The following is a 9987-nucleotide window of genomic DNA, read 5'->3' as shown; positions in this document are numbered from 1 at the left end:
TTTAGTTTAGTGTAATTGTGAGTGTTCAAGTCATTTCAATCATTTTGGTAAGTCAATATAGAGTCAAAAGGGTAATAATGTCATTTTACAAGCAAAAAGTGTTCTGACACCACTAAAAATTAATGTTGGGGTGTGAGTGAAAAACAGACCAAACATTTATAACGTAAGTGATAGTAATTTTTCAAATGTGTTTTAATGTAATATTTGACTAAACTTAAAAAGGTGTCAGTATAATTAATCCTAAATTAATAGAGCATAATGAAAAATTAAGGCCTTACTTGGTTTACAATAGGGTTGCAACTTGATGAGCGCTGAAAAGTGTGTATTTAAACCCCTTAAGCTTAGGTATTCTAGAACCTTTATTTATCTTATTTTCCCGTTTTGTATTGATTTGGTGTTATTTCCATTTTCAGGTACTTATTCCCAAAATAAGCTAACTCAGCCAAATAAGAGCATAATTGAAGCAATTCTGGGATGAATCAAAGAAAGGAGCAAAGTAGAGCAAAAGGAAGCAAAAGGTAGAATTTCAGCAACTTTGATCGATCTCAAGAAAAGTTCGATTGATCCAACTTTCATCGATCTCAGCACTTCAAGATTGATCCAGGCCATGATGTCATTGTCAGAGATCCCAAAAGTTCGATCGATCCAACTTCACTTTCTGATCGATCGAACTTTCTTATCCTTATCCATATGCCAGATCTTATCCAACTATACCACTTTACCAACCGCTTTTGTCCTTTTCCCAAAAATATCTTCAAAATATCTCAGATGTGTTTTTATCCAAAAAGGCACCGCCATTGAGGATCGATCCAGCTTCAATTCAATAAATCTCAGCTATGTTCGATCGATCTCACTACAAGTTCGATCGATCGAACTTCCCAAATCCAGAGAAAATTCCAAATTCCAGCTCATTAAAAGTTGTCTCGTATCCAATCATTAGAGGATTATTGGTGTACGAACCCAGCTCATTTGGGGTGATTTTTGACCTACATATATAAAGAATATGAGCCACTTTTTGGGAGACTTGGAGAGTTGATATTTTTTATACTTAGAGAGGAAGCAAAGGAGAGGAAGAAGCTAGAGACACCATTGGAGGCTCTTCATCAAACAAGGAGCAGATTTCTTCCATGGAGCTTGCCCTTGAGGGTTGGAGGACACCATCCATGAGTGGCTAGACATCCTCTTGGGGTTAGAGTTAGGCCTAAGCATACTTTCTACTTCTTGATTTATGTATTTTTGAGGGGATTTGTATTGTGATACATGTTTTGACACTTTTATATGTGTTTGTCTATATTTCTTGTGTTGTTGATGCATGTCTATGTGTATTAATGCTATAGATCTAGAGATTGTCAAGACATAGTACTTAATGGAATGTTCTTGTAGTTTATTTGATGGTTCATACTTATTTCTTGATGGATTGTACCTCTCCCTTAGTTTAATTTCATGTCATTAGCTTAATTGTAGTGTAGTTGTAGTTTAGATGTTAAATGGGAGGACAATCCATGCTTATTGTTGATGTTCAATACTTATGAAAGCAAGTAACATATATTTCTAACCTTGTGATGTGTTTGGATTATGAGCTTAAAGAAAGGATTAATGGGTTAATTTGATATGTTGTGCTATCCACCATGTTGTTTAGACAATATATGCTTAATTTGTCATCCATGCTTGTTGGAACAACCACACACACACACTTTGTTACAATACATGTTTTTCCCCTCATTAATCATTCATTAAGGGTGTAGAAAAGTATGCTTAGTGGTGATCTCTAAACCCCAAGATCTCTCTCTTTCTTTTATTCTCCTTATTGCATTATTGTTTACTTTAGTTTAATTTGCATCTAGTGTAATTCACCCCACCAACCACTATTTTGATCACTCACCTACTAACCTTAATCTTGATTCCTCAACCTAGTACGACCCACAATCCCTTGGGACGATCCCTACTTGCCCTAGCTATATTTTTAGTAAAAGGTAGTAGTGGCAATTCTAAATGTAAAACTTGGCCACATTCATCATAGCTCTACATCGCTATATCTTTTGGTGGTGTGCACAAACCGTGTGGATTCGGGAGTGACGACCCGGATCTACACCAAGTTTTTGGCGCCGTTGCCAGGGATTGATTGAAGGCAACGTCGTATTTGTGGAATAAATTAGGAATTAGTACTCCTTTGATCGTGTCTTTACTTTTTTTTCATTTCAATTTTTGTTACTCATTGTGTTTGTTCTTGTTTGACAAGGTGCATTGAGCTAAGAAAGTGAGCATAGGAATATCCAAGCAAAGGAGCTAAGCAAGCTAAAGTTATAAAAAATTTGCTAAGCTAAAAGCTAAAAATTTGGAGTTGAAGTGCTAAAGGACCTTTGTGAGCTTTTTCTTACTCAATCTCTAGTTAAATCGTCGGCCCGCGTGGAGGCTTGTATTTCAATTCTTAGATAAATCGTGAGCCCGCGTGGAGGCAATTTACTTTTCTTGTATATTGTTGTTAAAACATGGGAGTATGAGAACATTGTATGTGGAGGAGGTTTGTTGATTGTTGATTTGTTATGAAGGTGAAGTGTTTGTCATTATTGCTTGTTGTGTTGCATTGTGCATGCATGTCGTAGATTTTTGAGACCCACTCTTATCCCTTTAAATTTTCATCTTGAATCCATTGTTCGAAATCCTAAGGGAAGAGGTAGTTCTAGTCAATCCATTTCATCAATGGAAGGACACAATGAGGATCATGTGGAGGACCTTGGTTACATAGACCAACAAGGTATCCTCCACCCTAATGTGCATCATGATAACATGCAAGTACCATTAGGCATGCCGAGGCCATTTGTTCATCCACCACAACAACAAGGCCAAGTCCCACTGTGAATGCCAAGGCCAATCTATGCTCCACCACCTCCCATAATTCAAGGCAATCAAGGTGCCCATGTTGCACCTCCAATTGCTAATCCACCCCTTGCTTTAAGAGATCATTATGTGCTTAATGAATATAATGCACCCACATGCATCTAATTGCCACCATTTAGAGCACACCACTATGAGATCAAACCACAAACCATTCAAATGCTTCCTAACTATCATGGACTTCCAAGTGAAGAACCTTACAAGCATTTGGATAAGTTTCTTGAAGTATGTTACACTGTGAAATACACGGACATGCTGGAAGATGTCTTAAGGCTTAAACTTTTTCCATTCACCCTTAAAGACAAGACAAAATATTGGTTTAACAATCTTAGGCCTTTTTCAATAACTTCTTGGGCAGAAATGTAACAAGAGTTCTTGAAGAAGTACTATCCGATTTCTAAGACCAATGCCATGAGAACTTCAATTAGGGAATTTTCACATGGGGATGGGGAAACATTATGAGGCATTGGAACGCTTTAATGAATTGCTTAGGAAGTGTCCACATCATGACATGCCCAAATGGCAATTAGTTCAATATTTCTTTGAGAGCTTACCGGATAATTATAAGGGCATGGTTGATGCTTCCATAGGTGGCTCTTACATTGATAGGCATGAGGATGACGTGTGGCGTCTTTATGAGAGCATGAGTGAAAATTCTTTGCATCGTACCTTAGCTTCGAAGAATAGTAGAAATTCTAGAGGTAGGAAGAGTGTTGGCTTACATAAAGTCGACCACTCCAATGAAATTGCCGCCAAGATGAAATCATTATTTCAAAGGTTTGATCAATTCTTGATTAACCAAAACTCGGCGAATCAAATATCTTCGTTCCCTAACCATTCTCATCATGCATTTAATGAGACATGTATGACTTGTTCAAGTGTTTTACATTATACTTCCAATTGTCCCCATGGACATATGCAAGGTGAGCATCATGAACAAGTAAATGCAACATTTGTGAATCAAGGGAACAATCCTTATGGCAATCATTACAATCCTAGTTGGAGGAATCACCCGAATTTCTCTTGGAAAAACCAAAGGGAAGGCTCAAACCCTCCCCAAGGCGGTTTTCAAGGGAAATACATTCCACCTCCACTACAAAGCCAAGGTTCCCAAGGTTTTAGATCATCATACCAATCACAAGGAAGCAAATTCTCTAATTCTCATTTTCCTAATCAACCATCATATTCCCAAGGAAATGTTAGAAGTCCCGCTTTTGAAGAGAAAGTTTTGACCGCTTTGGGCACTCTAGAGGGAAACACACGATTACTTCATTCTCACTCTCAATCCATTGCAAAGCTAAAAACCCAAATAGGGAAAATAGCTAGCACTTTGAATGCTAGAAAGAAAAGGAAAATGCCTTTAAATGCCCCACCTAAGCAACAATGTGTTGTGGAGACTCATTCCTCATCGAAAGGTCACACAATAGAGCATGTCAATCCAGTCACTACCTTGAGAAGTAGGAAGATTGTGGACAACCAAGTAGGTCTGTCCAATGAAGAGAGTGAACCGGTGCAACCAAAAGTTGACAACTGTCCCGTTTCATATCATATTCCTCCTTCATTGCATATGCATGATCTTTCAAATAAGAATGTGTTGAAAGTGATTTGAAAAGTGATTTTGAAAAGAAAGATTTGTAAAATGATTTGAAAACTTCTTGTGTTGAAGAGACTTCAAAGAAAATTTTTGAAAAGGTTTTTGAACCAAAAGTTCCATTTCCGGATGCCTTAAAAGGATCCATTTCAAATGACAAGCAAAAGGCCAAAGTAAATGAAATTATGGAAGTGTTAGGCAAGTGAAAGTTAATCTTCCACTTTTGGATGCAATCAAGCAAATTCCAGCTTATGCCAAGTTCTTAAAAGACTTGTGCACCCAAAAGAGGAAGAACAAAAGCCAAACACCTAGAAAAGTGGTCTTAACCGAGCAAGTAAGCTCAATTTTGCAGCATAACACTCTTCCAAAGTTTAAAGACCCCAGTTCACCTACTACTTCATGCATCATTGGTGATCATATCATTAATCGGGCTCTTCTTGACCTAGGAGCAAGTGTTAATCTTCTTCTATACTCGGTCTATGTCAAATTAGGCTTAGGAGACTTGAAACCGATGTCGGTGGTTTTATAACTTGCCGACCGATCCATCAAAAAGCCTAGGGGTATCATTGAGGACATATTAATTAAGATTAATAAATTCTTCTTTTCCGTTGATTTCGTTGTCATTGACACGGAACCGGTCCCAAATCTTAAGAACCAAATTCCCGTTATCCTTGGCCGTCCTTTCTTGGCAACCGCGAATGCCAACATTAATTGTAGGATGTGGATAATGAAGATTTCATTTGGCCACATGAAGGTAAAGTTGAATATTTTTAATCCAACCCCCAACTCATTTGACAAGCATAAAGAAGTGGATATTGTAGAGAAATGTCATGACCTTAAATGTGAAGGAATTGAGTTCTTGTGTGAGACCAAAGTTTCAAAAAAATCCATCTTCAACCTTGAAACCAAAGAAAATTGTCTCAAAATCTTGTTTTGAAAGGGCATGGAAGCCCAAAGATTGTCTTGACCAAGGACCGGAAACGTCTTTTGAGCTTAATCCAACAAGTTCCTTAAAGAACCATTTGTTGGGTGGAGTTCAAAACACTTATCACCCCATTGAGGAGGGGATGCACTATAAGATGTTTGATCTGGGATAAAAGAGCCTAACGTCTTGCTAGAGACGTTAAAGACTAGCAAGACATTTCGTAGGGTGTTAAAACCCTATTCCTCCCTCATTTCTATCTTTAATTTCACTTTTTGCGAAGTCTAGATATTGGCTTTGGGTTCATATGCATTGCTAGGAACTGTGATTAGGATTGCATGCACTTTTATGTTGAAATTGAGCATTTTGCATAAGTTCGATCGATCTCAAAATGAGTTCGATCGATCGAACTTCCCACCTACATCAAACCTACATCCAAATCACTCTCTATCCAATGGTTCGAACAAAACCTAAATATTTCAGCTCTCTGTCCCATCGTTCGAACTTGTTCCTAGATCGATCTAAACTTCTTTGATCGATCCAACTTCATCTTGGATCGATCTACAGTTCCAACACTTAGAAAAATTTACAACTTGCATCCACCTGCATCCAAAAGCCTCTCTGTTTCACCGATCGAACATTTCTTCAATTCTATGCATTCTCGATCGATCGACGGTATTCTAAGATCAATCTTGGAGAGATCAATCTTTATTCTTTGTTTTTCAATTTTGACTTTGTTTTGACTTTGTTTTAAATTTCAAAAATTCCAAAAATATATATATTTTATTTTTTTTATTGTCATTTTCATTTTTATTTTCCAAAAAAAAAAAAAAATAATAATAATAATAAATAGTTTAAATAAATAAATATTTTTCAAAAATCCTAAAAAAATCTTGAAAATATTTTTACTTTTTATTTTTATTTGTACTTTTTCAAAAATCCCAAAAATACTTTGTCACTTATGAGGTGAGATTGATGTCAGTTCGATCGATCTGAGGATTCAGTTCGATCGATCGAACTGGCAAGGGAATGTTTTTAAAAATCGATTCAGGGTCATTCGATCAATTCCACAAGAATCGATCTCAGACCTTTGTTCCCCCTTCGTCGCTGCATCCCAACTCTTCTTCATCTCCGGCGAGACTCCAGCGAGCATCCCACGCGTCGAATCACTCTCTTTACTCTCGGATCTTGATTCGAATCTCACCCCCTTCGCATCTTCACTTCCCTCTTGATTCCAGTGAGATCCGAACCTCACCTCACCTCTTTGATTCAAGCTTAGATTTCATGAACACATGCTTTAAATGTTAGATTTAAGTTGTTTTCATGATGAATAACTCCATTGATGAAGCTTTGAGCTCTTTGTATATATGTGTATATATATGTATATATATTTTTGTATTTTTCATGATTTTGATTTGATTTTGGAGTTATGAGCCGAACCAAGTGACCCAATAGGTTGATTTGTTATGTTGTTGGGCCCACGGCCATGTTCGTGAAGGCCCCGTGCCATCCATGTCACAGATTTGTGACTTTTCGAGTTTCACTTCACAGTTCGATCGATCGAACTTTTTATTCGATCGATCTGTCGCAGATCGATCTCACTTATTCTTGATCGATCAAACTTAAATCGATCTCACATTTTTGTGATCGATCGAACTTCACAGATTTGCTTCACACATCTCACACACCATCTCTTGTGTTTCATGCTATCTCATACATGCCCAATTCCTGTGTTTTCCACATTGGATGCATTCCATACTTATATTGTCTAGCATGTTTCACATCATATCACTCAATTCTTGTCACTTGCATAGATTCATGTTCCTTATCTGTGTTGTCTATCCTATTTGACATACATGATTCTATAAATTGTATTTTAATTCTTTATGCTGGCACTAACTCCCATTTTGCAAGTTTTTCTTTTATTTTGCAGGCCATGGCTAGGGTCAAGACTGTAACGCATGGACACTATCACCGCAGGGGCAGGCAGAGTTTGGATGACCAGGACCCCATTCAGGAGGACCAGCCAGCCGAGCCCACTCCACCTCAATCTCCCTTATCTGACAGTAGATTGCACTCTGCTGCTGAGGCATCTACTTCACAGGCTCACGCTAAGGCTGAGTACATACCATCTCTACCACCACCACCAGCCCAGCCCAGGAGCTAGACCGACCATTACGTAGATACTCAAGCCTTTCAGTGGCGCACGGGTCGGTCTTTGACACAGACTTCTTTTTCCGATTGGTACTTACCCGATCAGCATATGATGATATATTCCGGAGGCGCATCACAGCCATACTAGCCCCTGTCTCATACCCAGTGTACCCGAGGTTGGTCCGGATGTTCTTCCAGAACCTCCGGCCTGCCCCGAGTAACCTGGCAGAGCTGCGGACCACCATCGATGGCTACTCGATCCGCATCACTATGGACACATTGTCCAGATCTTGCCAGTGTCCACACGTCTACCCTCCAGAGCTACAGGACACATATCCCACTCTCTACAGGCCATCATATGCAGGCATGGCCGTTTTACTCATAGGTCACTATGCCAGTGGTAAGACCTATGCCACCCGGACCTATCTTCCAGATGACCTGTGGTTTTTCGACTCTGTTTTGTTCTGTAACATCTTCATGGCCGGCCACAAGACACAAAGGCGCGACGACTATCTGATGAAGCTGTATGTTGACCACATCAGCAAGGCCAAGCCCAAAAGGGCTAAGTATCTCCCATTTGGCCACCTCATCACCCAGATTCTACGTGATCAGCGTTATCCCTTCTAGCCACGGGAGCAGACTGAGTCTGTGGCCTGTTCTTTTCAGAAGAAGGACTGGGATAAGAGCTACAATGCTCTTATCAAGAGTCTATGGGACAATGCTGCCAAGGCAGCTGAGGAGATAGAGAGAGAGGAGATGAAGCAAGCGGCAGCAGCAGTAGCCCAGCAAAGGACAATATACCAGTCGATCCGGCTGCCATACACATGGATATTGATTTGGAGCAGCCTGCAGAGGGCTTAGAGCAGCACTCTCCAGTTGGGTCACCCATTCACGATGAGGAGCAGGCTTAGGATCATCATTCTCCCGCTCTAGCGGCACCTGAGGCTCCTGCTCACAAACCTGACTTCGGAAAGCGACTTCAGACTCTGGAAGACACCATGGTATCTATCCGCGTAGAGACTATCTCCATTAGAGCTGACATTGCTTCCCTCCGCAAGGATGTCATAACCGCATTAAGAGATCTATCCAGAAACATCCGCGGAGCACGACCTGCCCGTCCTACCTCCTCCACTTGACCTTTCCATTCTTCTTATTCCTCTCATATATCTGTGATAGCTGCATATTTTTGATACTGTTATATTATTTTTGCAGCCGTGTCTGTTGGCTTTGATACTAGATGTACTGTACTTTATTTTTGGTTTATATATGCTTTCTTTATGGATGTCCTATTTTCATATTCTTATATCTATCTGTTTGACTCCATCAGGTGTATCCCAGTGACTTCAGTGAGAGAGAGTATTGCCCAAAATTTTCAGGACCACCCTTATACCTCTCTCTATTTTTAGTTGATATCCCATTTACATTTGCATATCCACTGTGCACTGTTATTATCCCTTTTTGTTATTTGATGAGTTTTATCCAAGTGCCAAAATTCCAGGACCACAGTTAATCCCAAGTTTGGGGGAGGGGGGGGGGGGGGGGCTATGCCACCCACTTTGGATACTTTTGTCCCAGCCATTCTTTGCCTTAGTTTCACTAGTATACTCTTTCCCTTTTGTTCTCTTTGCACATTGAGGACACTGTGCCATTTAAGTTTGGGGGTAATGGTGCTTTGTAGTGTTTGTTTTTAAATTCAAAATTTTGAGCATGACTTGTGTATTTGAGGGATTTTCTATGATTAGTCAATGATTAGCTATGATTTTTATCTTTTGAGGACTATATTGCTTAAAATTTAAAAATTGCTTGACTTGAGAGTCCAATACTCCTTGTATGTCTTGTGGATGCCATTTAGGAGTAAATTTTTCGAAAAATTGATATCTTGCTTGCACTTGTGGTCTGTGATGACCCTGGATTTTTCAACCCGGTGTCTTCTGTGATGAACCGAAAGAATGACCCGATAATGGAATTTTTCGAAAGATTGATATCTTGCTTGCACTTGTGGTTTGTGATGCCCTGGATTTTTCAACCTAGTGTCTTCTGTGATGAACCGAAAGAATGACCCGATAATGGATCTGAAATATGGAAGCAAAAGAGCTAAATGGGGACTAGAGATGCACATCATCCCTAAGGCACCGAAATGACTCCCCATAAACCCATAGAACTCTATTAAGCCAAACAAATGAAGCAAGAATGCCAAACCCGAAAAGAAATGAACCAAGGGCAAAATGGTCATTTCACACTGAAATGGGTGCCACTGTGCACACCATTGGAAGGACAACAAAAAATGAACAAAATTAGACCCAAGAACTGCCTAATTCTGAGTCCGAACGGGAAAGATATAAATTTAAAACAAAGTGGCCTTTTCCGTTAAGAGTTACCACAAACCTATCTCACTAGAATAGGAATAACTTACACTATAGATGAA

At 39.4% G+C, this 9987-nt stretch overlaps 1 pseudogene; it reads right to left on the bottom strand.

Moving 5' to 3' along the window:
• Positions 1-3311: 3311 nt before the first annotated feature.
• LOC132305842 (small nucleolar RNA R71) lies at positions 3312-3408 on the bottom strand (annotated as a pseudogene).
• Positions 3409-9987: the final 6579 nt, after the last annotated feature.

This window comes from Cornus florida, unplaced genomic scaffold (genome assembly GCF_030987335.1).
Source record: "Cornus florida cultivar Cherokee Brave unplaced genomic scaffold, ASM3098733v1 CherokeeBrave_3.0.0_Hap2_Chr04, whole genome shotgun sequence".
In the NCBI taxonomy this organism is placed as follows: Eukaryota; Viridiplantae; Streptophyta; class Magnoliopsida; order Cornales; family Cornaceae; genus Cornus; species Cornus florida.
The sequence above is the reverse complement of the archived record's forward strand: the minus strand, read 5'-3'. Positions and strand labels throughout refer to the sequence as shown.